A 6,535-nucleotide genomic window follows, 5' to 3' on the forward strand; every position below is an offset into this window, starting at 1 on the left:
CCTGACCTTTCCAAGCCATATGATCAGCTGACCTCCAAATAAAAACAAAGACACCAAGTCATATGATATGATGAGCCTCACTTTTCACGTGACCTCATTAAAGCCCTTCCTGGTGGCCTGAACTGCAGCTTGACCTTGCCCAAGTCCTAGAGAGACCCTACTAGTGGCCTATAGTTATCAGGATGACTTATTGATTCCTTGATCCATTCACACTATTACAAAGGTGAGGTCGCCATTGATATCTCTTGCTGCAACCATAATAACAGATCACAAACCATCAGACTCTGACGTTAAGGCAACATTAACTGATGAGAATGGCACCACTGTTATAAAGACACAACCTCCTCAAAATATAGCATGTGGTTCTCTTCTGGTTTGGCTTCAGATTCTATGGCAAAATGTTTGACATTATTTCTTTGAAGAAATTGGAAGCATTTTTCTTCCCATTTAAAAGTCCATTAACCTATTTATTATCCTAAATATTCACAATTATATAGTTGCATTTTATTAATTCAATTTAGCATTGTTTTTTCCCTGCTATTCGTGACCCTTTCAGAACAGGCCTATTTTTGGGTCAAGATCCTCCAGTTGAGAACCACTGATATAGCACCTTCCATTACAAGTTACCACTAAGATACTTAAACTGGCCCACTGATCTGAATGAATCTTTCCCAATCACATGGATAGCCATGTTTCTAAGCGAGTGATCATTGCCATGGCAACACTTTGCATGTATTTCCCTCCTAAACTCCTGCTGGGATGCTTGAGCAGAAATCCTGTCCAAAACCAGCCCATCCCCCAAGCAACATTTCACAGAAATTGGTAGAACAACCTCCTGCAGAATTCCATTTGTTTCACCACTGGAGTTACACGCAGTACATGTGTTTCTAAATCAAACATCACATATGAGAAAAAGGCCAGTCAGGTAGAGAGCAAGTGTGGTTAGCTGTATTAATGGATCTCCACTATGTATAATGGACTGTAACTCCATTACAGGCCAGTTTCCACAGCCAAGTGCAGTATTCCATGAGCCTAATTGCCTTGTAAGAACAGCATTTTTTCTATATTCAATGAATTGTTTGTTTGGATATGGATTTACATCAATAGAATAGTAGCCAGCAGCACTATTAAAGGAGTTTTGAGGCTTTTAGTCTACGTCTGTTTGCTTTGAAGCCATATCTATATGCTAGTTTACTCCTGAAGTTGACACAATTAAACTTTGACTTAGCCTTTCAAATTCAGCCTCTCTTTTGTGGGAAAATGAACCAAAATATTGATGGCATCCTGCACAACAAAGATTTTTGTCCAATCACATGCTTTCTAGAATTAGATTGCCCCACCCCCTACCACCACCTACTTGCAATTAGCAAATCATTGTTTTGGGCTGTTACATAACTACAGCCTATTGGCAATGAAAGAAAAAAAAGGATGCCCAAACATACTATTTCAATAAGAAATACATCAAAAAAGAAAACCACAATCTTGAAGCCATTTCATTGTTTTTTAATGATAACTATGTTTAAAAGCTTTTCCCAGTGCCCAAACAGTATATCTGGTGTAAATAAATCTTGGTTTACAAAACAAGATAATTAAAGATCCTGGCTTACGCTTGTGAACACAAAGATCACAATTCTGCACAATTCCATCATAGTTCACCCAAACATAAAATGTTTGTCAATATTTTATTTTTCATAACTCTATGTTCCATATAAATGCTGTATATAGTGACCAGTTCATCTTAGAGGATTAGGCAAACTTTGTGTGATTGTGTTAACAAATAGAAATTCAAGTCGTTATTCACTCTCAACTCAAATCATTCATCAATACGGGACGAGATTTGTCAGATGGCGTCACGGCAAAATCGTTCCAGAACGTTAATTTTACATTGATACAAGTTGGACATTTTTCATACAGTGTGTAAGGGGTCATCTGAAAAGTACATATGTTGTACTGAAAAGTGCTAATACTATGGATTGTGTGGTAAGACGTAACTTTTGTAACTTTTACTCGAAACTCGCAGTGAAAGGGCCTCGCAGCTGAACTTCTACTACTACACTTTACTACACAATCACCGGTGAGTGAAATCTGAACATTTACCAGCCAGTGGCTAATCGTAGATATTTTTAGTTGCATAGTGTGAAATATGGTTGCAATTCCAAGTGTAGCATTGTGTAGAAAGTTGCACATGGAGTAAAAGATCAATCTTGGTATTTTAGAATCGATATCGGGATTGTTCAAATGAAGATCGCTATGCACATGAAAATCTATATTTTTACCCAGTCCTGATTATATGACCCCCTTTAATGCATTTGTACCTCAATATTAGCCTACAACTGAATAGGATAGTGCACCACAATATACTTTTGTATTCAGCTAAATAAAACGTCTGTATTTTTTACTCATAGTATATATTAGAACTTCTCACACATTAAAAGCCACATAATAACTAAAAGATTCTTTGTGGGATCACTTTATCAAAGCTTTAAAGAAATTAGATATTAAACTGGGGTGAGCTCTCATGGGTAATGTGATCCAGGTCTGGCACCTCTCTGGGCACACTCAAAGCAGAGCATCACCCTGCAGTTCTTTCACAGCACAACCATGTGACTGTCAGAGGATTTGGCAAGCCATAATCACGCCAACCATCGCTTGTGTGCACGTAGCCACTAACCCACTTTTGTTCTGTAGTTTAAATGCTACTTTTAAATGTCTTCCTTTGTGGAAACACATATCTTTTATGAGAACAGGAGCCTGACCTCATGAAAATTACATGACTGTGGTGACATTTTTGGAAAAAGATATTATGCTTCCAAGGTGAAACATTCACTGAGTGGCACTAAAAGAGAGTTACATTTCCTCCAAAGCAGATGAGGGTTTTAAGGTAAATGCTTTATTGAGTTAAATAAACAAAACCTACCTCCTAAAAAACCTACAAAGCTCACCCTAAACGTTGACAAACAAATGTTACATGAATTGGTTGCTTTACATTTTGGTCATACTGTTTCAACTTGGCTAAGTGGTCTGAATAAGCTGCAATGTTGATCAGAATTCTAGGAGCAGGTAGCCTACTGTGACTTGCAGAAATGTTTAATACTCCAGTAACTCTGACACACCAACCTAAAGCAAGAGCCAGGACACCATGTCTAACGTACACTCTTTGCTCACCAGGTCAGTTCAGCACACTCACTAAATACCAGACGTATCACCCCTGCAAACACACACCACAAGGGCAGAGGAATGCGCTGTCATTAATTAAGTCACTGGCTATGTGATGTCAGTAGGACATAAGCATTTGATCAAAAGCAAAGGGATAAAGAAAACATTCACGTGGAACGCTAATGTTGTTTTCCAGAGAAAACTCCAACCACAATTTTTTTTTTAGCCATGGCTGATCAGACTGATAAATACATTAAAGATGAGAGGAGAAGAACAAAGTAAAAAAAAAAAAGGGAGATACGTTATTTTTTCTCAAAAAGAGAATGAAACACTGTCAGTCTTAAAATAATAGTAGTAATGGCTTTATTCCAAAACCTAGTTAGCTGCCTCCACAGACAGAATTTTAAAGCATCATAGGTTCTGTCACAATGTGAAGGCTATTTTAAAAAGGTAGCCAGCAACCTTGTGCTGCCATCGAAGATACCTTGTTTTGTCAAGACTTTAAGGCAGCATCACCACATGTATCCTTTGGTTTCCAAGGCGATCCCAGAAGGCATCGTAATTTGCGACATGCTCAGCAAAAAAGAAAAACAAAAACAATATGGATGTATGAAGTCAGAGAAATATCCAGCCAGATCTCATGAACATTACATGACTGTAACAACATTTTTACAAAATGAAATTGTGGTTCATTATTAGTTTCTCTGTGAAATGTCCAGTGGGGGATGCCAAAAGCGAGTGAAATAGTGATCAAATAAGGATTTTAATGAATATTAGATGGAGGGTTTTAATGAGAATAATTAACATCCCTAACCTAAACATTTACCCTAAACCTAGCCAATAATGTTCTGAAATCAAATGAGAGGAAAACAAAACAGACATCCTTAACCTTAATCAAGGTGAGCTACCAAGGAAGCTAATGATGTTGGAATAAGTGTGTAAATGTAGGTGGGTCTGTAATACAAGTGTTATAATGTATATTTTTCAAATGATGCATTACATTACAAGTGTTTCGATATCATAACTTTGCAGAGTGTGAATAATACTGCGATAAACAAGTGTTTATAAAGTCAGAATCAGCCATTGTAGTCGTGATGTGTAAAATAGTGAATAAATTGAAAAGTAAATTAAAAAAACACAGTTGTTGTAGCAACTCTATAGAGTTAATTTCACCAGGAAACTGTGACACAACGTAGAACATGGCATGTAAAAGTCAGCTTGCAAAAATGTAGTTATAATAATGTTGATTCTATGAGACTATGTTAGAAATTTCACTTCACTACTGACTGCTAATAAAGTTAAAAACTGACTATTTTGTGCAATATTTTTGCTTTTTATGCTTGTATAGAATGAGACAGGTGTACTTATGCACTAGGAATGGTAGTCCTAACTACATTTAAAAGAGCCAACCACCTTTTTGATAGAGATCACCTGTCATATTTAATCGAGAATGTGCTTGCGCTTTAGCAGGACCAGCCTGAAAAAGTAGTTTTCTTTAGTTTTTTTGCGTGAGCTAAAGATAGACAATTTATAATACGATTGTTTGTTTATAATAAAAAAAAATATATTGCCAATTTATAGTTAGCTTAGCAACATGCTAACATCTAATTGTATTGGAATCAATAATAAGTAAACTTTTCAAACGTTCTTGTGAGGAGAGCTAACTGTGAGGCGTGCATGCCAATTCAGTTACGTATAAGTTTCCATTTCAGAGGCTAAAAGCAAAGTTCTTGGTTTAAACTAACACATCAGTTGATAAAGAACATCAACTGCTTTCTCCTTCTAAACATTGTCTCTGCAAACTCACTGATAAGAAAACAGCAAAAGAACAGAAGCCACAGATTGGAATACATTCGTAATTAAGTCATTCCAGAAGCATACACAAAGCCTCCATCTAAACAAGCAACATGTCCTGTGGTTGCCACGAGTTTCCTGATGTCATCCTGACTCTCATTCTATGACTCTTCAACTAGGGGGGTGGGGGGGGGGGTCTCCCACCAGCCCTGTCATTGTGTCTGTCAAAGTGTAAACACAATTTTTAAGATGGCATGTCTAAAAATCTGAATTGTGTAATTTCTACACTACAATCGTAACCAAACGGAAACGCAAAAATAGTGTTTTCAAACAGGTCTCCCTGAACACTCTCTTACATTGCTCACACAAACAGGTAGTACTGCCTCAAACTCAAGCCATTTGTTGAGCCAATGTTGCCAATTCATACTGGTCAGAATGATCAGCAAATGTGTTGATTCAGCCACAGAGCTACAGTGTTAACACTTTTGAAATCAACCTACAAATTACTTGTATTAAGTTTGGATAATAGAAAGAATGTTAAAATAAAAAAAAAAATTACACACAATTCAGTTGTAAAGGCACAAATCACACACAAATGCATGCACAAGCCTTCAACAAGTATAATAATCAAAAATATTCCTCAATTTACCTGTTGGCCACTGAATTTCCCAGCAGTGAGTTCTATACCTTTACAATTCCAGTTTCCCAGTGCCTTTGATCCATTTAGCCGGATAAAGAAACCCTAATGCGCTACTGGTGCACTGAACTAGCAGCAAAACCTAACTCCCAGGATCTTCCAGAAATATCCAGTACTCCATGAGTAGAGCAAAAGTGATGCTACGGCAGAATGAAACAGCCAGTTCCTTAGACCCACAGAGAATTTGATGGTGTGTCTGTCAGTTTGAGGGCAGGTTGGAAGTCCAGCCTCCACAAAGCTGAACGATATCTCCACTGCTCTGCTCTCCTCTCCAACTCTGCTGTATCTAGAATGTACCCCCTCATCTCCTCCTCAATGTTCTTTCTCTTTATCTCTCTCTGTAGCCCTCTCCTCTTGTCTCCTCCCCCGGCACATATATGATTTCAGCACACTCAAGAGCTCCACCTTGTGGCTGTACAGATTTTTTGCCCCAGTGTATTTTTATAATTCCAATGATGACAGATTTGAGACAACAATAAAAGATGGAAAGGTAAAGGAAAATTGAAAGGACCAAAAAAACCTTGAGTAGCATTTCCTGAAGGAAATACCAGAAAGGCAATTGATCCATTTTTAAGTTTTATGTAAGCTTAGGCTTTATGCTTTGGTTCTGTGTAAAATAATATGCCATCTTGCCAATGTCATGACACTCGTAATTAAAAAAAACAATGCGACACCTTCTTTGCAAAATAAATATGGTTATAAATAGTTAAAAAGATGCAAAAAAGATGAAACCAATCATTATTCAGTCTCCAAATAGACATAAGGAAGAAGATTAATTTGAATTCAGTATGTAAATATTGCAATACGTCATCCCTGTTGGTAACGTTTTAAATGGCAAACATTCTATCAGTGTAAGATTTAAAAGTTTGATTGTAATTTCAATTTCTT

The 6,535-nt window shown here is 37.1% G+C and overlaps 1 protein-coding gene across 7 annotated transcripts in view; it reads right to left on the reverse strand.

The window, feature by feature from the left end:
- Nucleotides 1-6,535, reverse strand: part of LOC127633396 (cytohesin-1-like) — an 87,043-nt gene that overhangs the window by 36,125 nt on the left and 44,383 nt on the right. Inside the window, exon 1 of one of the 7 annotated variants that reach the window (XM_052112460.1) lies at nt 5,600-5,932. The exons of 5 other annotated variants lie outside the window; for them this stretch is intronic. The gene's annotated coding sequence lies outside the window, so the exon portion shown is untranslated. Of the gene's footprint in view, nt 1-3,640; nt 3,718-5,599; nt 5,933-6,535 lie in introns of those variants that run through there. One more of the 7 variants, XM_052112461.1, reaches the window with a different exon arrangement.

The sequence above is a fragment of the Xyrauchen texanus genome, chromosome 40 (genome assembly GCF_025860055.1).
Source record: "Xyrauchen texanus isolate HMW12.3.18 chromosome 40, RBS_HiC_50CHRs, whole genome shotgun sequence".
NCBI classification, from domain to species: domain Eukaryota; kingdom Metazoa; phylum Chordata; class Actinopteri; order Cypriniformes; family Catostomidae; genus Xyrauchen; species Xyrauchen texanus.